Raw genomic sequence first — 23,714 nt, 5'->3', positions numbered from 1 at the left:
GCAATCTGCTATGGGGACCCAACTCAATCTGAGCACAGCTTATCATCCACAAACAGATGGCCAAACTGAAAGAACAATCCAGACTTTGGAGGATATGCTTAGAGCTTGTGTGATCGACTTTGGTGGTAGTTGGGATTCACATCTTCCATTGATTGAATTCTCCTACAACAACAGTTATCACTCCAGCATCAACATGACTCCTTTCGAAGCTCTCTATGGTCGAAAATGTCGTTCACCAGTCTACTGGAATGAAATAGGTGAGGCTCAGCTTACTGGACCTGACCTCATTTTAAAGACAACTGACAAGGTTAAGAAAGTTCGTGATAACCTACAGACAGCTCGAAGCCGTCAAAAGAGTTACGCGGACCGACGACGCAAGCCCTTGGAATTTCAAGTCGGTGATCGTGTATTACTTAAGGTCTCACCTTGGAAAGGTGTGATCAGATTTGGAAAGAAGGGAAAACTTGCACCTAGGTATGTTGGACCATTCAAGATCGTCGAAAGAATCGACAAGGTAGCCTACAGACTTCAATTACCTCCTGAACTTGGAAATGTTCATCCAACTTTCCACGTATCTAATCTCAAGAAGTGTTTAGCTGATGAGAACCTCCACATACCACTTAACGAAATTCGTGTTGATAAAACACTACATTTTGTTGAGAAACCTGTGGAAATTATGGATCGTGAAGTCAAATGGCTTAAACGCAAGCGCATTCCGTTGGTTAAAGTTCGCTGGGAATCTAAACGTGGACCTGAGTTTACTTGGGAACGTGAAGATCAAATGAAGGCGAAGTATCCACATCTAGTCTCACGAGTTTCCTCTAAACAAATTTCGGGACGAAATTTCCACAAGTAGGGGAGACTGTGACATCTGTGCTTGTAATCATTGTAAACAGTTCAGTTATCAATGAAATAAAGTTATTTGATCCCAATGTTTGTTTGTTGATGTTTGATGTTTTTCATATTTTGACTCTTATTCGATTTCAAACTCTATATCGCTTTCTGGAGAATTATATGCAAACTGGTGCGTAAACGTAATCAGTTTAACGCGACATGTGACAACTCGTAATTCGAACCTACTCTGTGTAACATTACGTGATTATGTGAACTTTATTTGAATAACATGTTATACGTGCCTGGTGTAAATTGTGTAATGTACGAATGTTATGTTATGTGTATATGCTTGTTTGATCCGATCACACAACAACCATCACTCGATCGCACAAGCCCATTTGGGCCGTATTGCTTGTAACCGAAACCAATAGGCAGCCGAGTGGGGCTCGGCCCATCTTGATGTTCACATAACACTTAGGGGTAGCAACCACCTCTCACAACACACACAAAACCCTAGCTCTTTCTCTCCCTCACGAACCCGACGGCAACACTCCTTGGCAATCGAAGACCTTGTTTTCATTCGGATTTGCCTTCCTTGTTTCACCTACAAATCGGTTAGTGTTTTGTTATTGATTTCTTGTTGAATGATGTTATGATTCTATGCTTTGATTAAATGATTAGGGTTGCATGTATGATGAACAATAATGTACTACATGATTATGTTCTTGTGAATCGGATGTGTGTGATGATGATAATCGGTTACCATAGCTTGCTTTCGAATTGATTACATGATGAACTAGGACCGAATGCTTGTTAATCGGCTGTGATGTTATGACTTGTGGTATTAATTGGTTTATTGTACACATGACTTAGGGTTGCATGATAGTCTTTAAATTCATTAATCATATGATCCGAGATTACGTGTCCCTTATGATATTGTTTTACTGTTCTTGGATGGATGATGTTTGCGGTGATATGAACATGTTTGAACATCGAATGATTGTGATTTGATCTGATTGTGAAACTGCCAAAACTGTTAGCAATTGTTACGGAAATCATGAACTGCAATTAAGGAAATCTGTTACACATGCATAGTCTCGACACGGGTTGCGAGTCGAGAACTCATAGTCTCGACTCGAGACCACAGCACCGACACAAACAGCACAACCCGAGACCACGTTTGCGGGTCCGGTTGCGACTCGAGACCATGTAGTCTCGACAAGTACGAAACCTCCCTGTTGCGACTCGAGACCTTGAGGCCAGCACAACTCGAGACCGCCTAGTCTCGACTCGAGATCTCTAGTCTCGACTCGAGACCATGAACACATGCACATCGTTGGACTTTGCACACTGTTACGAGCCCAACCATTTGGGCCGCATACTTGGATTTCGTTGTTTACATGATACTGCTGTTGAACTGCCATGATTACATGTATATGCCATGATTATGCTTGTGTACAATTCATGTAGAATATAAGTGCACTACTTGAATAAGAACCTAACTTTTATGGTAACCATGGTAGGACGTGGTTGACCACCAAATAACTTAATTAAACTTTTCTGTGTATCTGCCGAGCAACCCAAGGTGAGTTCACACAGCCAAGGCATGGGATTCCCGGGTTGGGAATTGGGTTGGAAGATTTGAAATGGATAATTACTCGTGCTTACGCTATTGCTAGACTATATACCATCGTCCTCGGGTTAGTCAGGACACTTACGTAAAACCTACGTAAATTAGTATCTACCACTGTCTCCCGGGTCGGGAGGACACTTACGTAAAACCTACGTAAACTCATACCTACTACTGTCTTCCGGGACGGAAGGACACTTACGTAAAACCTACGTAAACCCCACGCGTACCACTGTCCTCGGGGAAGGGCACTCACGTAAAACCTACGTGACCTTGTACGTATTCCTGTTCTCGGGCTAAGAAGAACACATGGTTGCAAATAGTCTAGTAAGTATAAATATGGGAAGCCCCCACTAGTAATAAGTATAATCACGGGAAACCCCCACTAGTAGTACATACATACATGGGAAGCCCCCACTAAATGAACATACGTCTTGCTATTACGAACTTACTTTCTGTGAACTCGCTCAACTAGTTGTTGACTCTCTGCTGCATGCCTTGCAGGACCTTAGGTACTTATGGAGCTTGCACAGGGAGGAGCAGGTCGTTGTGGGACAAGGATCGTGGATGCCATGTTAAACGTTTAAACACTTGAACTTATGATTTATTTTGGGTTTACATACTTATGCTTCCGCTACTCAAATTATGTTTTGTTAAACACCAGTTATATTGTGATGGGTTGAATTGATTACTTTTATTATACTATGTTCAATATGATTGGTGGCTTGATCCTGGTCATGTCACGCCTCCAAGCGGTGGTACTCCGCGGGTGGATTTTGGGGGTGTGACAGATTGGTATCAGAGCCATTGGTTATAGAGAACTCGGTTTTAGTAAGGGGAAAACGTTTTTATTAAAGCCAGACTGTAACCAGAACAGTGCTCTCAACGATCCACAACGACGCTTCGCTCCACGTGCAAGACTCAACACACTAGGTAATATGGTTTATGTTTATATTGCTTACTTGCTAGATTACATAGAACTTTGCTCGTAGTATGCTTAGATACACATGACCCTATTGCATGAGAATACCTATGTGCTTACACTCTTCTGTCATCGCACTACTCGCGAACCATTCTCACTATGTTACCTTTACTATGAAGATCATGTCTGGACGCGTTAACATGACTCAAGCCCAGTTGACGGCTCTCATTAACGAACAAGTTGCTGCGGCACTTGCAGCCGCACAAGCAGGAGGTATATCCTGTAGTTATAACTCACACTAGGATCTTTAGATCCTACACTCCTAAACCAACTCTCGTGATTAAACTTTGTCCTATTCGTACACAATAGGTCAACCCGCACAGCAACCTGTTTGCACTTTCAAGAATTTCATGGACTGTCGTCGAAGCACGTTTAGTGGCACAGAAGGAGCGGTGGGACTACTCCATTGGTTTGAAAAGCTCGAGTCAGTATTCGAGATGTGTGAATGCCATGAGGCTCGCAGGGTCAAGTACGCCACTGGTACGTTGGAAGGGATTGAGCTAACTTGGTGGAACGCGCAGGTTCAGATTCTAGGGTTGGCAGCTGCTAACGCCACACCTTGGAATGATTTCAAGGAACTTATCAAAAGGGAATACTGCACACGCGATGACATACACAAGTTGGAAGTGGAGCTTTATCATCTGAAAATGACGGGGTCAGAAATCGAAGCTTACACGAAACGATCGAACGAATTGGCCATCTTGTGTCCAACCATGGTGGACCCTCCAATCAAGCGAATCGAGTTGTACCTCAAGGGTCTAGCATCAGAGATTCAGAGCCATGTGACATCGGCTAACCTCGACAATATCCAAGACATCCAGCGTCTTGCTCATCGCCTCACGGATCAGGCGGTGGAACAGAACAAGCTGCCCAAACGCATCAGTGCTACCACTCCAGCTGCTACTTCTGCTACACCCAGCGATAACAAAAGAAAGTGGGATGGGGATTCCAGTAAAGGTTCAGTCTCAGTTCAGTCTCAGGCACAACAACGCAGGATAAATGACTACCAGAATCCGAACCAGCAATCATCAGGCAGTCAGGGGCAGGGTGGATATCGGGGATTTCACCCACTATGTAATAATTGCAACAGACACCACAGTGGACGGTGTCGCAAGGAACGTTGTCAGAGATGTCTCAAGTTAGGGCATGAAGCTAAAGACTGCAGGAGTTCGCGACCTGCGAATCAGAATCAGCAACTACCACCACCAGCTCCACAGAACCAGCAGCAGCAGCCACAGCGAGGAAACCGGGGATGTTTCCAGTGTGGGGCTGAAGGTCATTTCAAACGTGATTGCCCTCAATTGAACCAGAACCAGAACCGCAACAACAAAAATAATAACCAAGGCAACGGAAACAACAATGGTGGGAACAACAACGACAACGAAGCTAGGGGACATGCTTTCGTGCTGGGTCAGGGTGATGCCAGGAATGATCCCAACGTAGTTATGGGTAAGTTTCTTCTCGACGACTTTTATGTTACTGTTTTGTTTGATTCGGGTGCGGATACAAGTTATATGTCTTTGAAAGTTAGCCAAATGTTAAAACGTACACCCACACTTCTAAACACCAAGCATGTTGTAGAATTAGCTAATGGTAAGAGTCTAGAGGCCACACACATAGTTCAGTGTTGTAATCTTATCCTCGCGGGTCAGACTTTCTCGATCGATCTCATCCCCATAGTTTTGGGTAGTTTCGACATCGTCATTGGTATGGACTGGTTATCTCAACATCACGCAGAGATCTTGTGCAAGGAAAAGATAGTTCGCATTCCTCGTTCGGGCAAGGAACCTCTCGAAATTCAAGGCGACAAGAGTGGTGCTGTGGTTGGCATCATCTCTTTCTTGAAGGCTCAGAAATGTTTACGAAAGGGGCACACTGCCATTTTGGCACTTGTCACCGAAGCATCAGCAAAGGAAAAGAAATTGGAGGACATTCCAATAGTTCGCGACTTTCCCCAGGTGTTTCCTGAAGACTTACCTGGACTACCGCCTCATTGCCAAGTCGAATTCCAGATCGAGCTCGCTCCGGGAGCAGCACCCATAGCTCGCGCACCGTATCGTTTGGCTCCAACTGAACTGGAAGAACTGTCAAAGCAACTACAAGAGCTCTTGGAAAAGGGCTTTATTCGTCCAAGCTCTTCGCCTTGGGGAGCTCCAGTATTATTCGTGAAAAAGAAGGACGGTACCTTCAGGATGTGCATTGATTACCGTGAACTGAACAAGGTGATGGTGAAGAACCGCTATCCTCTTCCGCGCATAGATGACTTATTCGACCAGTTGCAAGGGTCGAGCTACTACTCCAAGATAGACTTGAGGTCAGGTTACCATCAGCTGAGAGTCCGGGATGAGGACGTCTCCAAAACAGCATTCAGAACTCGCTACGGCTACTACGAATTCCTAGTCATGCCATTCGGGCTAACGGATGCCCCGGCAGTCTTTATGGATCTTATGAACAGAGTGTGCAAACCCTACCTGGATAAGTTTGTGATTGTTTTCATCGACGACATTCTGATCTACTCCAAGAGTCAGGAGGAACACGAGCAGCACTTACGGCTTATCTTGGAACTTCTTCGAAAGGAACAACTGTACGCTAAGTTTTCAAAATGCGACTTCTGGCTTCGTGAAGTCCATTTTCTAGGCCATGTGGTAAACAAGGATGGGATCCATGTCGATCTATCCAAGGTAGATTCGATCAGGAACTGGCCTGCACCACGTACGCCAATGGAAATACACCAATTCTTGGGATTGGCAGGTTATTACAGGCGATTCATCAAAGATTTCTCAAAGATCGCACAGCCGCTTACGTTACTGACACAGAAGGGTGTCACCTATCGTTGGGGTAATACTCAGGAAACCGCTTTTCAGCACTTAAAGGATAGACTTTGCAGTGCACCTATCCTCTCATTGCCAGAAGGCACGGACGACTTCGTGGTTTATTGTGACGCATCCATTCAGGGTCTTGGATGTGTGTTAATGCAGCACGACAAGGTCATTGCTTACGCTTCGCGCCAACTCAAGGTTCATGAACGGAACTACACGACGCATGATTTAGAGCTGGGAGCTGTTGTTTTCGCGCTCAAGATATGGCGACACTACCTGTAGGGTACCAAGTGCACTATCTACACCGATCACAGGAGTCTCGAGCATATCTTCAAGCAGAAGGAATTGAACATGCGTCAGCGTCGATGGGTTGAACTACTGAACGATTACGAATGCGCTATTAAGTACCATCCAGGCAAAGCCAAGGTTGTGGCTGACGCTCTCAGTCGAAAGGACACTCTACCTAGACGCGTGCGAGCTCTACAGCTCACTATTCAGTCTAGTCTTCCTACATAGATACGAGATGCTCAGGTAGAAGCATTGAAACCAGAAAACGTTAGGGCTGAAGCCCTTCGCGGCTCAAGGCAACGATTAGAACAGAAGGAAGACGACGCCTACTATGTAACAGAGCGTATTTGGGTCCCACTTTATGGCAACCTGCGTGAGCTGGTAATGGACGAATCTCACAAGTCTTGCTACTCGGTACATCCAGGGTCGGATAAAATGTACCACGACATCAGAACTACTTATTGGTGGCCTAGCATGAAGGCCCACATCGCCACCTATGTCAGCAAGTGCTTAAACTGTGCAAAAGTCAAGGCGGAATATCAGAAACCAGCAGGTCTACTCCAGCAGCCAAAGATATCACAGTGGAAATGGGAGGAAATTTCCATGGATTTTGTTACAAGCCTACCTAGATCCCAGCGTGGGAACGATACTATTTGGGTGATCGTGGATCGGCTCACCAAGTCTGCTCACTTCTTGGCAATCAAAGAAACAGACAAGTTTTCCACACTAGCAGGCATATACTTGAAAGAAGTGGTCTCAAGGCACGGGGTGCCCACCTCTATCATTTCGGATCGCGATGCACGATTCACATCAGAACTATGGCAAGCAATGCACAAGGCTTTTGGCTCTCGATTAGATATGAGCATGGCTTATCACCCTCAGACGGATGGGCAGTCTGAGCGCACGATTCAAACTCTAGAAGACATGCTTCGGGCATGTGTTATCGATTTCGGCAACAGCTGGGAAAAGCATCTCCCTTTGGTGGAGTTCTCATACAATAACAGTTATCACACCAGCATACAAGCCGCTCCATTCGAGGCATTGTACGGGCGTAAATGCCGGTCACCTCTCTGTTGGGCAGAGGTGGGGGATAGTCAGATCACACGGGTCCAGAACTTATAGTGGACACCACGGAAAAGATTGCACAAATACGACAACGCATGGCGGCAACTCGCGACCGTCAGAAAAGCTACGCAGATAAGCGTAGGAAGCCATTGGAATTTCAGGTCGGGGACCGGGTTTTACTTAAAGTCTCACCCTGGAAGGGTATGGTTCGTTTTGGCAAACGGGGCAAGCTCAATCCGCGATATGTCGGACCGTTCGAAATTGCAGAAAGAATAGGCAAGGTAGCCTACAGACTAAACCTACCAGCTGAACTCGGTGCAGTTCACAACGTTTTTCACGTGTCGAATCTGAAGAAGTGCCTGTCAGATGAGACCCTCATAGTTCCTCTGAAGGAACTCTCAATCGACGAGCAGTTGCGATTCGTCGAGGAACCAGTAGAAATCACGGACCGGGATGTTAAGGTCCTAAAGAACAAGAGAATCCCGCTTGTTCGAGTTCGTTGGAACTCCCGTCATGGCCCAGAGTTCACCTGGGAACGCGAAGATCAGATGAAAGAAAAGTACCCCCAATTGTTCGCGAACAGTACAACCATTACTGAGGCTGAAGCTACCACGGAATTTCGGGACGAAATTCCAGATCAACGGGGGGAGGATGTGACACCCCAGGAAAAGCAGTAAACGATACAACTTACCTAGCTTCCTCAGTGAGTATGTACCAAATTTCGGGACGAAATTTCTTTTAAGTTGGGGATAATGTGACAACTCGTAATTCGAACCTACTCTATGTAACGTTACGTGATTATGTGAACTTTATTTGAATAACATGTTATACGTGCCTTGTGTAAATTGTGTAATGTACGAATGTTATGTTATGTGTATATGCTTGTTTGATCCGATTGCACAACAACCATCACTCGATCGCACAAGCCCATTTCGGCTGTATTGCTTGTAACCGAAACCAATAGGCAGCCGAGTGGGGCTCGGCCCATCTTGATGTTCACATAACACTTAGGGGTAGCAACCACCTCTCACTTTTATCAAAAATCACAACACACACAAAACCGTAGCTCTTTCTCTCCCTCACGAACCCGACGGCAACACTCCTTGGCAATCGAAGACCTTGTTTTCATTCGGATTTTCTTCCTTGTTTCACCTACAAATCGGTTAGTGTTTTGTTATTGATTTCTTGTTGAATGATGTTATGATTCTATGCTTGATTAAATGATTAGGGTTGCATGTATGATGAACAATAATGTACTACATGATTATGTTCTTGTGAATCAGATGTGTGTGATGATGATAATCGGTTACCATAGCTTGCTTTCGAATTGATTACATGATGAACTAGGACCGAATGCTTGTTAATCGGCTGTGATGTTATGACTTGTGGTATTAATTGGTTTATTGTACACATGACTTAGGGTTGCATGATAGTCTTTAAATTCATTAATCATATGATCCGAGATTACGTGTCCCTTATGATATTGTCTTACTGTTCTTGGATGGATGATGTTTGCAGTGATATGAACATGTTTGAACGTCGAATGATTGTGATTTGATCTGATTGTGAAACTGCCAAAACTGTTAGCAATTGTTACGGAAATCATGAACTGCAATTAAGGAAATCTGTTACACATGCATAGTCTCGACACGGGTTGCAAGTCGAGAACTCATAGTCTCGACTCGAGACCACAGCACCGACACAAACAGCACAACCCGAGACCACGTTTGCGGGTCCGGTTGCGACTCGAGACCATGTAGTCTCGACAAGTACGAAACCTCCTTGTTGCGACTCGAGACCTTGAGGCCAGCACAACTCGAGACCGCCTAGTCTCGACTCGAGATCTCTAGTATCGACTCGAGACCATGGACACATGCACATCGTTGGACTTTGCACACTGTTACGAGCCCAACCATTTGGGCCGCATACTTGGATTTCGTTGTTTACATGATACTGCTGTTGAACTGCCATGATTACATGTAAATGCCATGATTATGCTTGTGTACAATTCATGTAGAATATAAGTGCACTACTTGAATAAGAACCTAACTTGTATGGTAACCATGGTAGGACGTGGTTGGCCACCAGATAGCTTAATTGAACTTTTCTGTGTATCTGCCGAGCAACCCAAGGTGAGTTCACACAGCCAAGGCATGGGATTCTAGGGTTAGGAATTGGGTTGGAAGATTTGAAATGGATAATTACTCGTGCTTACGCTATTGCTAGACTATATACCATCATCCTCAGGTTAGTCAGGACACTAACGTAAAACCTACGTAAATTAGTATCTACCACCGTCTCCCGGGTCGGGAGGACACTTACGTAAAACCTACGTAAACTCATACCTACTACTGTCTTCCGGGACGGAAGGACACTTACGTAAAACCTACGTAAACCCCACGCGTACCACTGTCCTCGGGGAAGGGCACTCACGTAAAACCTACGTGACCTTGTACGTATTCCTGTTCTCGGGCTAAGAAGAACACATGGTTGCAAATAGTATAGTAAGTATAAATATGGGAAGCCCCCACTAGTAATAAGTATAATCACGGGAAACCCCCACTAGTAGTACATACATACATGGGAAGCCCCCACTAAATGAACATACGTCTTGCTATTACGAACTTACTTTCTGTGAACTCGCTCAACTAGTTGTTGACTCTCTGATGCATGCCTTGCAGGACCTTAGGTACTTATGGAGCTTGCACAGGGAGAAGCAGGTCGTTGTGGGACAAGGATCGTGGATGCCATGTTAAACGTTTAAACACTTGAACTTATGATTTATTTTGGGTTTACATACTTATGCTTCCGCTACTCAAATTATATTTTGTTAAACACCAGTTATATTGTGATGGGTTGAATTGATTACTTTTATTATACTATGTTCAATATGATTGGTGGTTTGATCCTGGTCATGTCACGCCTCCAGGCGGTGGTACTCCGCGGGTGGATTTTGGGGGTGTGACACGACAAATACTCCGGAACATCAATTTATGCTTAACATACCTTAAATAACCTTTACATAACTTAGAAATAAGTTTTGAAGGCTTTGGTATGGCAAAATCAAGTTTATTCGCTTACAGGGACTAAAATTGACAACTGCGAAAGTATGCCGATTTGAACTGTAACGAACATTCCGGAATATGATCATAAGTTAAACACACCTTAAATATCCTTTACATAGCTTAGAAATAGGCTTTGAGGGGTTCGGTGTGCTAAAATAAACTTTATGCTCAATTAGGGACTAAAAGCGTCAAAAAGTGCATAAGTTTGCATTTTCGCGCATAACTTACGTTCTGAATACATCCGGACATCCAAAAATTTATGCAAGCATTAAAATATTTTATTTTAGTGTTTGGCATGAGAAAAATCCATTCGTCGCGCAATTTGGATCGTTTTTCGCGCTTATGCGCATTCCGTCGTAATTAAGCGAACATCGCGATCGTACGGCCTAACGAACCGACATCCGAAATATTTTTGAGCATGTTTTGAGTTCCATACACTTTAACTTCATTTTAGAGCCTTGAAATGAGGTTAACGGGGCTTAAACGTGCCAAAAATGGGCCAAAATACATGTTTCTGAAGTGCAGGGACTAAAACTGTAATTTCTGAACTGTGACCCTCAGGCGAGGCGCGTAAGATCCCATGTATGTCTTATGTGGGCCGCGTGGCCTCCCCAGAACTGCAAAAACAGTTTACCCAGCTGTAAACAGTTGTTACACTCACAAAAACCCATTGCAAATGGTATTTTCAAATCAGGGGACTGAAACAATGGGCTCAAATGGTTTTTCAAAACTATGGGTACACATGGACGGCCTAGATCGAAGCACGTTTCTCGATGAACGATCCTAATGGTTGTGCCATTCCTATAAATACCCAACCCAACTTTATTCAAAACCCACTTGATTCTGAGATTTTCTCTAAGTTGGAGTTATTAACACTTCATACCTGAGAAATACTCGGAAATCAATCTTGCGGGGAGCTTCTGTAAGTATTCTTTCGCGTTTTTCATTCGTTTTAGCGTTAAAGTCAAACTGTGTTTGACTTTCTGCATTGACCAGTTTACGGTCAACGCGAAGTTCGTTTGAACTTCATAACGTGAGCGTAATCACGATGGTTATAGTCCTTAATGACTATACCTACTAATTACCACGTTATCTAGGCTCAGTGACGAGTCGTAGTTTCGGCCAAAATGCGTTTCCTCACGTATTTTGTAACCAAAGTACTCTAGGGTCTTAAAACCGTTTGTTTTAATACCAAACCTGTTTTCTAACTTTACTAAACATGTTCTAGCATGTTTAGCTCGTCGCTTTTAGATTTGTGCTTGTTTAGGGTCGTAAAGGTAAGCGATCTAATCAATCGCTTATACTTTCGAACCCGACCCATTTGGTCGATCATTAGGATTCGACCAAACATTTTAGGTGACCATAGTTGTATAGGGAATAACCTTCCGAGGTTATACCTTATGGTCACATCGTTTAAGTAGTTGTATGATAAGTAGTTCTTATGCCTTATGTAAATTACCAAAATACCTTTTTTTGCGCCAAAATTCATTTTAAGCCTACGTAACATAATTTTTGACACCTAAACTGATTTAGCATCAATATTAAGCGTGTTAAGGCATATCTTGCTTGTCATAGGACTAGTTAAGCATTCCGAACGCGTTTTACGCGAACGACGCGTTAAAGTAGCATAAGCTACCTAAGCGGGTCGTAACGGGTCAAAAGCACTTAGGATAGGTTTCGTTTTAGTACGTAGGCCTTGTTAAACCATATTATATAAGTTCCCACACTTATTTGGTTTACGAAACCTCGTACTACCCGACCCTCCGATAGGTCCGTTTATTAATGTAGATACCTATGTAGGTGCCGTTTGATTCTGTGATCTTCTAGCATTGCTTGGTGGTTATCCTACGACTTCTAAGCAATCTCAAGTGAGTACATAGACCCCTCTTTTACTGTTTTTCAAACATTTTGGGGTGAAACACATGTGCCTACTTGTTACTTTCGTGCTTTCTGGTTTTCAGATCATATGTTGCTACGTTCTCTAGTACACTTATAGTACATGATTTCATTACATTGTTTTGCTATGTATGTTGACTGAGCATGCTAGCACATTGATTTACATTACATTATTTTTCTACATATGTTTACTTGGCATATTAAGCACATTGTTTTACATTACATTTTCTGCTATGTATGTTGACTGAGCATGCTAGCACATTGATTTACATGACTTTTCTGCTTTGTATGTTTACTTAGCATACTTAGTACATTGTTTTCATATAACATGTTTACATTTGGTATAACATTTGGTTTGCAGAAACGGGACTTATATACATTCATTAACATTAGCTACGCCGCTCGGTAGTAAGTAATGGTACCATAGGACTTGACAAATCCCGTTCCTGACATCCTAGGTTTGTTTGGATGAAAGGAATGACTGAATCCGAAAACATTTTACTTTGATAACCTTTACTTAGGGTTATCCGTCTGTCTCAAGGCTTGAATGTATGCGTTAACTTACCACATAAATGTTTGTATCATTAAAACATGCTTTTACTTTACAAAACATAACTTTTTGATATACTCAAAATACTTTGTTTTGTACATTTATACATTTGGTTTAAGTAAACACATTTTACTTAACATACATGACATTTGTTACACATACATGACTACATTTTGGACTTTTAAACATATGACAATGGTTTAGATGAGAACATTTGATGGTTGGTTTAAACATGGACTTTATACATCGATAGTTTGTTTCAAATGACTTAAGTAACGATATGTGTGTAGTATGATACAAGCATGGTGGATACGCCGCTGGTACTTCCTATATATAAGTGCTTGTATTATATTACATATCATAGCGTTATTTAAATCATTCAATTTGGACTTATACCTTTTACACAAATAACATCTTTTTCACAAGACTTTGTTTTATAAAACAATTTATTTTATACAACTTATTTCTACTTGGTTATTCTTTAACCATACATTATTCCTTACTTATACATATTATCTGATTTTATCGCTTTTCAATGGATTTACAAAACAAAACAACTTACAAGATTCATGACTGAATTTTATTAAACATCTTTCTAAAACCTAAGTCATGAATCCAATTTTCACAAAACCTATGTTACTCACAGGCATTTTTATGCTGACGTACCTATTTTCACATGTGTTTTCAGGAGCTAATGCATAGGATGATGATCGTGACACGCTAGGGTGGACTTGGGCCTTAGTGACATAAAATGAAGATAGACTTAGTTTAATTATGAACTCTTGTTTCTTTTAAGACAATGTAACATGATGGTTCTTGTTTTGAACGATGTATTCCACCCTTGGGTGATGAATAAAATATTATTTTAATTACCATGGTTGTGGAACAATAATTCTGTTACAACACTCCCCGACGTTTCCGCCACGATTTGATGTTTTACGTGGTCGGGGTGTGACATGTAAAGTGTCAATGAAATCGTTGATCATTAATGTTTTACAGGGACATTAATATGTGTGATGACATAGGAAGCAATCCAAACCTAGACGATTTTTGCGTCGATTACCCTCGATTGTGACACAAATGCACTCTTCCGTGTGGGTCCTTGACCAAGAGTGGGGCTCGCCAAAACCCGATAGATCTAACCCTTTGTTCCTCGGTCTAAACAAGATTAATGGTGCTTAAGTACAACCCTATTTGCACATGATCTAAGTTGTTTCATTCCCTAGCTTATCATACCATTGTACATGTATTTCCCCCGATAGTTGTAAAACTAAAAATCGTTTAAAACTAAAAGGGGACATGAACTCACAGAATTGCGTTCCGTGAAAGGCTCCGGGAGGAAAGTTTTCATGTTAGCAATGACTGACTACTTCTCCAAGTGGGTTGAAGCAGACGCTTTTGTCCAAGTCAGGGATCAAGAAGTGGTATCCTTCATAAAAAGGAATATCCAGACAAGATTTGGGATACCGGCCGAGATAGTTTGTGACAATGGCTCCCAATTCATCAGCAAGAGGACTACAGATTTTTGTAAGAGTTGGGGCATAAAGATGATTACATCAACACCGGTGCATCCTCAAGCTAATGGGCAGGCAGAATCCTCGAACATGATAATCGTCAATAACTTGAAAAAGAGATTAGGTACCAAGAAAGGAAAATGGGCTAAGGAGCTACCATTTGTCCTATGGGCATATAGAACAACTGTGAAAAATGCTACATGGCAGACCCCATTCTCATTGTTATTTAGGGTAGAAGCAGTGATCCCAACTGAAATGGTGATACCTACAACTAGATCAAGCCTACGAAATCCTGAGTCAAATCCTGAAGCCTTATGTCAAGAGTTGGATACTGTTGACGAGACAAGGGATGCAACAAAACTAAGGATGGTAGCATACCAGCAGAGGATAGCTAAGTCTTACAATAGAAATATAAGGACGAGAATATTCTAAGTTGGGGATTGGATATTGAGAAAAGTATTTCAGAATACAACCAATCCTGCCGATGGAAAACTAGCCCCAAAATGGGAAGGACCATATGAGATAGAATCAGAATTCGGGAAGGGAGCATACAGGCTCAAGACCATGGAGGGAGATATGCTACCAAGATCCTGGAATGACATACACCTCAAGGCTTATTACAAGTGAGTTTAGAATTTAAATTCTAACTCAGGATGGTATGAACTCTACCTTATTTAAATATGTTTAATTTATTTCATTCATATTTAAATATGTTAAATATGAAGTTGCTACGTAAGTGTTTCTGGTATGGATTCCTATTTCTCCTAAGTTTGAAGGCCTTATCTAAATAGATGGGATTTTTTATGGAAAAGTTATATTTTACTAAATTTTTATAGAATGCTAAAACAGTCAAAATCATACTAATATCCTGATGCATACTTAGACAGAGTTTTCAAAATAACATGTAACACAAAGATAAGGTCAAAAGATTAGTTTAATATTAACGATTCAAAATATTACATTCTTGGCTTCATCTCAAACCGAGACCCATCCACCAAGAATGTAAATTGTTCAAAAGCATATTAACATAAACAATTGAAGGCTTCGTCTTGAAACAGTAGGATCCCTCCACCTTCAATTGGTTTACTATTCTAAGGGCAGGAAAACAAAATTGTTCAAAGTGTAGGAAATGTAAATTGTTCAACGATTACAGACCATTCAAATTTAAAAAGTGGGCTCCGACCTAGGCGTCATTATCCATCATTGCCCACTTCGCTGCCATCATGGGGCAACATCTTCACCAGCATCCTTGGCTCCACCTTCACCAGCATCTGCTCCAGCCTCCGTCTTGCCACCTGCTTCAACTGCTGCCTCCGCCACCTTCGAAGGCTCACCAGTCCCAGACTTGGTAGGATATGGCACAGGGCTCCCTCCCAGGTCTTTCAGCTTAGCCACCCAAGTATCGATAAGCCAGGTCGGGCATTCAAAGCCTGCATCTTTGGCCTCATATGCCATTTTTATCCTTTCCTGAAGAAGGGAGACTACAACCGAATTTTTAAGACAATCCCTGAAGGAGATCATTGCCTGCTCGTGATCGACCTGGGCGACTGACAGATTGACTTCGGCGTCCTGGGTGATGTAGGATCGTTGTGACGACCAAACGAGTCGTTCAGAAGAGATCTCGTCTAATACGAAAGGCGGAATCAGACGTATCGGAGTTATTTCAGCTGATTTTTCACAAAGAATCACTTTAACTATCTCTTATTTTGATTTGATGACGAATTACAGCCTGGAGATACTTCGGCAGAGCTTCGCTACCGAAAACTAAATGTTACAAATGAAATGACCAAGGCACCTATTTATAGACCACCCACTTCGCATGGAACAACCTCACACGAAGTGTCAGTTCATGCGAACTGGCAACAGCAGTTCGGGTGAAGTGGCTACATCCTACATGTTTCTCGTTTTTCTTATATAACGTGCCCTGATCTATCTAATCTATTACAATACTCGATACAAGACGAAGTCGACAGACATATGCACCAACAGACTCCCCCTTGGATGTTGATGAAGTCTTCGGTGTCGAGTCTTCAGAATGACAAGTCTTCAGTCTTGATCAGTCTTCTCGCTCTCTCCAAAGTATTTGACATTGTAAGCATCCTCAATCTTCCTCTTTCTCTCTCTTTTTCTCTTTCTCTTCCAGAATCTCACTCCTGGCTCTATCGTTTTTCAGCATCAGCAGCTTCTGGCTTTAAAGTCTTCAGACTCCCCCTTTCGAGACGCTAGGATCGCAGTCTGGAATTCACAATTTACAGGCTTTGTTGGTGCATATTCTGTGACAACAAGTTAGATTTGGTCTTTGGATATCTTGTAATTAGTTAAACAATAAACAGTTAGCGGGTTTAGCTTTGTAATAGTTAGTTGTAATGTTTGGGCTAACTAAACCCACATTGGGTCTAGGGGGGACGAATTGCGCTTTGCCCATGTAGGAAACCCTAGTCCCACTTGTAAACCTTGTGTTATATAAACAAGGTTAGGCTTTAGGGTTTAGGTTAATCAGCCAAAACTGTGTTTGAGAGAGCAATTTCGTGAGAGACATAGTCTTGGACGAAATTAGGGTTTGATTGATTGTAATACTTCTGTTTGATAATCAATAGAAACCCGGTTGAAAGTGAATTGCTGTTCCTACACGTTTTCTGCTATATTCTGATCAAGAGGATTCTGCACTCTTGATTAGATTGACAATTCTATGAAAGATCCATACATCAAGGGGACCTACAATTGGTATCAGAGCATTAGGCTCTTGAAGGCTCGGTTCAGAATTGTGCTTGGCAGATTTGGGTGGAGAAATTTCGAAATTTGTGAAACCTGAAATTAGAGTTTCGAAATTTTTGAGTTCTGGTAAATTTTCTGCGAATTTGTTAGTGTTTGATCAGTTTGTTTGTTTGATTGCTGATTTCCAGGTTTTCAGGACTATATTTGGTTGTTTTTGAAGGATATTTTGGCTGGAATTCGAAGACTGTTCTTCGTGTTCATCATACTGTTTTCGAAAATTTACTGATATTTTGCCTTGTGATTTTGCAGAAATTGTTTGAAGAATCCAGAAAATCATCAAAATATTCGCGAAGATTGAATTTCCAAATATACAGACCAGCGAAATTAATACACTGATCTGAACCTGCGAAATTAACTGGCTAGCATAATTGTCGGCGAAATTAAATCCAAAGGCGACTTTGGTAACCGTATAATTTTCCTCAGCGAAATTATTACGGTTTTCGGCGAAATTAAGCAGCGAATTTGACCAGTGAAAATTACCAGCGAACTTGGCAGCAAAGTTAATATTTCAGCGAATTTAACTCAAACCTGACAGCGAAATTGTCCAGCAAAATTAACTGTCTTAGCAACGAAATTAGTAGAGAAATTAAAAAGGGGTGGAATATTTTCTGGGAAGCGTAAGTAAAAATTCACGTTTTGATAATTAGAAAGTGATTCGTAGCTCGTTTGACAGAACCGTCTGCACCTTCGAATTCCTCGTATTTTTAGGACAAAAGACTCTGGAAAATCCCGAATTCGGTTTTCGACATTATATATCATTGGATTCGTCTTTTCGAGACGATTCTAACGGTGTAATTTGGTAACCACTGTTTTCGGAGATATTTTGTACGGTTTTACCAGTCTGTTGCGTTAAAATGTCGAATACGACGAATTTGAATGCACCTAAGATGATGAAGGTGGAGAATTATCTTACATGGAAGGACAGCTTCCAATCCTTCATTGAATATCAGGATGCACGCATGTGGATCTGTATTGTAGATGGGTACACAAACCCAACACACGATTATGAGGGCAGACCACGTGAACATGCAAGAGGATGATAAAAAGATGTATGAGGCTGAAAAGAGAGCCTTAGCTGCTATCAAGATGTCCTTACCTGATGGCATCAAGCATACCTTTAATAAGTACACTAATTCAAAGGATATGTGGGATGCATTACAAAGGCGATATCAGGGAAATGAGAGTGCCACTCAGGCATTCATGGCAGAGATAGTGCCAGTTGATGAGGCTGAAACTACTGTGAATGATGCTGAGGCTGAAGTGAAAAATGCTGAATCAAAAGTGGATGTTGAAGAAGAGAAAGAAAGTGAAGCTAAACAGGTCGTTGCTGATCAAACTACAGAAGTTCATGAGGAAGAGGTATAATCTAATTCTGTGTGTTTAAGATGTCGTGTATTACAGGGTGAGGTTGACAGGTTGACAACACAAAACCAAAGTCTGGTGAGCGAGATGTCGAACATAAAAGAGTCAAACTTTTTTTGCTAAAAGAAATGAATCTCTATACTTGAAGAAGATAAAAGGTTATGAAAGTAAAATCGAAGCTTTAACATGCAAATTAAACGAAAAACTTCAAGTAATAGATTTAGCTCATGACATGATGAGTGAGAAAACAAAAGAGATTTCTGAAAAATGCAAAGAGTTGTCAGATGCACAACTTAAAATTGTTGAACTTGAAAAGAAATTAAGTCAATCCAGAGATTTGTCTTTTGTAATGAAACACATGATTGGTGGGTTAAAGAAGAGTAATGACAAGACCACTGTGGGCTTCCAGGGCTTTAATGAAGTCCCACCTCCTCTTAGTCATGACTATTCTTTCCTGCCTGATGAAGATGAGCTAACAGACTTTATGTCAACTCCACCAAGTAGTTTCGCATCCACATCAAGTCAAAGTGAGGGGTCTGAGAGTGATGATGCTAAGAAGAACAATAACAGGGAACCTTTGAAAAAGAAAAATTCACCTCCTAAGAGCAAAAATCAAACTTTTGTTAAAAAGATTAATTTTGTTCAAGGTAGTGATATGAAAAGCAAAACAACTGTTATTGAAAATGAATCAAATTTAGAGTTTGCTAAAAATAAAAACAAAGAAATATCTGAATCTAAGCAAACTGAACCAAATTCTTCCAAGGCATCATCATTATCTGATGAGGGATCTACCTCAAAGACTCCAGCTAAGAAGTCTTTGAAAAGGAGATCGTGCTTCAGGTGTCACATAAAGGGACATGTAGCTAGCTGCTGTCCTAACAAAAAGAGTGAAGCACAAATTAGTGAAAAACAGAGAGGGAAATCACCAGAGAAGAAAGGTGATAGTGAGGAGACAGGCTCAAATTCTCCAAAGAAATCTGCTCCTAAGCAACCAGTAAATGTTGCTGTTGGTGTAGATAGGGCTGAAAAAGGAACTCCACAAGTTCCTCATTTTCAAAGAAATCAACCAAGATTTCAGCCTAGATCTCCACCAGGCAGACATGAGAGACCTAGAAGCAGTTCACCAAGAATGAACAATTATAATTCTAATAATTTCAGAAGTCAAGGTCAATATCAAAATCGATACCAAAATAATGGTGGTCGAACTTTTTATAACAACAGCTTTAGAAATTATAACAATCAAGCTTCTTGGAATCAAAATTTTCAAAGGTCACACAGTCCAAACACATTTAGGAACCCTAAGGACCAAAGACCTAGTGGAAATCAAAATCAAATTCCATCAACAGGTCTGAGATCCAAGACTCTAGTTAGGAGTAATGGATATTGGATGGATGTTCAAGTGGTTGGTGAATTTGGACGACCCAAGACCATTAAGGCTTGGGTCCCCCAATCTAACTAGTTTCTTAGTTGGTGTGTGCAGGAGCTGCTAAGGAGGATTATCAACTTATGTTGATAATGGCTGCTCTAGGCACGTGACGGGGGATGTGAGATTGTTGATATATATATTAAATGATTTAAATTAAAGTTCAAAGTGCTGAGTCGACACAGAAGATAACCTGGCATATCTTTATACAAAAGCATTTGACAGGGCTCGCTTTGAACATTTAGTCGAACTCAACGGGATGAGGAATCCTGAATAACTGGTTTTTTCATAAGAATTTTGTAGATAGTTTACTGTTTTTCTAAAAAATCAAAAATACAAAAACATTAAAAAAATAAAAAACATAAAAAAATAGAAAATAAAAAATGAGTTATCACTGTGTGAAAAAGGAGAAATGATAATACATTAGCAAGTTAGACTGTCACACTGAAATTGAACATAAATTGCTAAAGTGTGATAGCAGCTTCATCATATGATGTACCAGTAGGCAAAAGCATGAAATAATCAACTTACCAATGTGATATAAACTTAAATGAACTGAATATGAGTGGGGAACACATCAGTGGTGTATGGTTTAATGACCTTAATTCTTGCGTTGATAGATTGCCAAAATCTGAAGTTTTGGGTCTTTATACTGTTATTTCATCTGGGGATATCAGGGTTGTCCTTCTGCTGCATCCAGATACATGCTGACCTAGGCACAACCAGGATATCTTAAAAGAGTAAAAAATGCCAAATCCCATAAATGAAGAAGCTCTCATAAAGAGTCATTCAAAAAGTGAAAAATGCATAAATCGTACCAAAAAATGGTATTTGTCTTAGCCCTCGATAAGATATTTTGGTCTCTTTGCTGTACGGAAGTACTGACCTGTTCACCAATTATCTATCGTTGTAAAACAAAACGGATGAATTCAGTATACTCACCTACTACTATGAATCTTTGTGCATACCTTGATCGCGGGGGTATATCCTGAAGTGGGACAAACTAGTATATCAGTAATTAAAATTACCTTAACGTATCATACAGTAATGGTACTTGAAATGTTCATGCATTTTGTTTAAGTGGACAAACATACTGGTAATCGTCTTGGACTGCTTTTCACGAAAAATTAAATAAAGAATTATCTAATTGTGTGAAACAGTTTGATTGTGCTGATATGATCTTCTTACCGGTGATTCTCACAAAAATAGAGTGTTTATTGCTTTTGTTATTTACTTGCTTTCAGAAAATATAAAAATCCAAAAATAGTGTCTTTTTCTGGTTAAAATTCTTAACATACGGAAAACTGTTATTCTTGGAGGAATTGTCACTTATAGGGGGAGACGGTGTTAGAAAGTGAGTTCAAAATCTTAAATCAGACAGGTTCTTGTGTGTTGGATAAAAAGTTTTGTGTATTGTTGGTGATAAGTTGAAAATGCTTAATCTGTGATACAGTTTAACTATCTCTTGAAAAATAATAATTTATTTAACTTTGTTGAAAAATTCTTATGGTTTCTCGAGATGTTTGTTTTATAGTATACAGATTGAAGCAGTTTGTTGCTGAAAAGTTGCCGTGAAGTGAGAAGATGAGAGTTTGATTGGATGCACGGTAGAACCTCCTTTCTACATTATAGACCAGATTGACGAGTTTGAAGATTGCTATTCAAATGCTGAACTGGAGTTTACTCAAGTGCTAACGTTTTTGAAGATTTGGTGATCGGATGCATCAGCTTGGGGGAGTCTGTTGCTGACATAAGCTATTGAAGCTGAAGCTATCCAAAGACCAAAGACAGTGCAAGATTACATGAAGATTGCAAGAAGACTGAAGACAAAGTTATTTTATGAAGCTATTGTCAAGGGGGAGTTTGTTGGTGCATATTCTGTGACAACAACTTAGATTTGGTCTTTGGATATCTTGTAATTAGTTAAACAATAAACAGTTAGCGGGTTTAGCTTTGTAATAGTTAGTTGTAATGTTTGGGCTAACTAAACCCACATTGGGTCTAGGGGGACAAATTAGGCTTTGCCCATGTAGGAAACCCTAGTCCAACTTCTAAACCTTGTGTTATATAAACAAGGTTAGGCTTTAGGGTTTAGGTTAATCAGCCAAAACTGTGTTTGAGAGAGAAATTTCGTGAGAGACATAGTCTTGGACGAAATTAGGGTTTGATTGATTGTAATACTTCTGTTTGATAATCAATAGAAACCCGGTTAAAAGTGAATTGCTGTTCCTACACGTTTTCTGCTATATTCTGATCAAGAGGATTCCGCACTCTTGATTAGATTGACAATTCTGTGAAAGATCCATACATCAAGGGGACCTACAGGCTTTTGATTAGAAACTTGGCTCAAACTCTGCTCATGCTTTGCAGCTTTCACAGATTCAGGACCGTTGCCTGGCTCTCCGTAGCCACAGGATCTGGAACCTGGCTAGAATCTGCATATCCTTAGGAGTCGAAACCGAGCTGCTTTTACCTGCACAAACTCTACCTCAAAATAAATTTCACAAATTTAAAAATTTGACAAATTTATAAACCACTTGTAGATATTGTTCTAAATGATTTAACATTTATAATCTTTGATGATCACTTGAAAGAATTCCATTTTTCTTATTTCTAAACAAACTCTCCCAAACCTGTTGTTCATCATGTTTAGCACTTGGAATTTTGAAAATCAGCTTCTCAACATCAGTTGTCGAAAATAAGATGAAATAGAATCTTTTTGAATTTTTTCAAAATTTTATGCTAACACAAACTTTTTGGAATTTTGTTTTTTAATGAAAAGTAGTAAAGAAATATTTACAGACAATATTTTTGTGAGTTTGTGTAGGAGGATCATATCAGTTTTTGAGATAAATTACTAACACCGTTAAGCTTTAAACATTTTAAGTTTTAAACGATTCACATAGATTGTCAGTATACTGATCCACTTAAATTTTCATACAAAGTTCAACTGTTTCGAGATACGAGATTTAGTGATTTAATGGACTTAACCTATTCGCATGTCCCACCTCAGAATATACTCCCGTATCCAGACTCCTATATTCAGTCTTACATGTAATGCGAGACCATGAGAGCTCAGGTTAGAACTTCCGTTCAGACAAAGAGATGATGGCTCGACTTTTAGGTGTGTCCCATTTGGGGATCTTTTCTTCAACAACACATGATTAGCTTTTTTCAATGTTTCATCATTTTCTTATGCTGAGGGTGGGTTTTATGATTAAAGCAGTGCAGAGCATTATACGAGGACTAGGCTATTGCTTCCGTAAAATCAGAAGTCCAGGTATAATACCCCAGATATCATCACGCACAAAAACCTAGTATGTCAGAAATAGAAAGCCTTTCAAACAAGATTTCGGGGGTTACCCATATATCCGAGAGATGTTCCCCACGAGATAAGTAAGTATTTGATATTTAGGTTTATATCTCGGAAACAATCTACTGAATGTATAAAAACCTACTGGCACATCCTCAGTGAGACCGTTTATTACCTTTGACTTTCCAATTCTTTAGC

Source organism: Helianthus annuus, chromosome 10, assembly GCF_002127325.2.
Source record: "Helianthus annuus cultivar XRQ/B chromosome 10, HanXRQr2.0-SUNRISE, whole genome shotgun sequence".
NCBI lineage: Eukaryota > Viridiplantae > Streptophyta > Magnoliopsida > Asterales > Asteraceae > Helianthus > Helianthus annuus.
Note: the sequence above shows the minus strand (reverse complement) of the source record.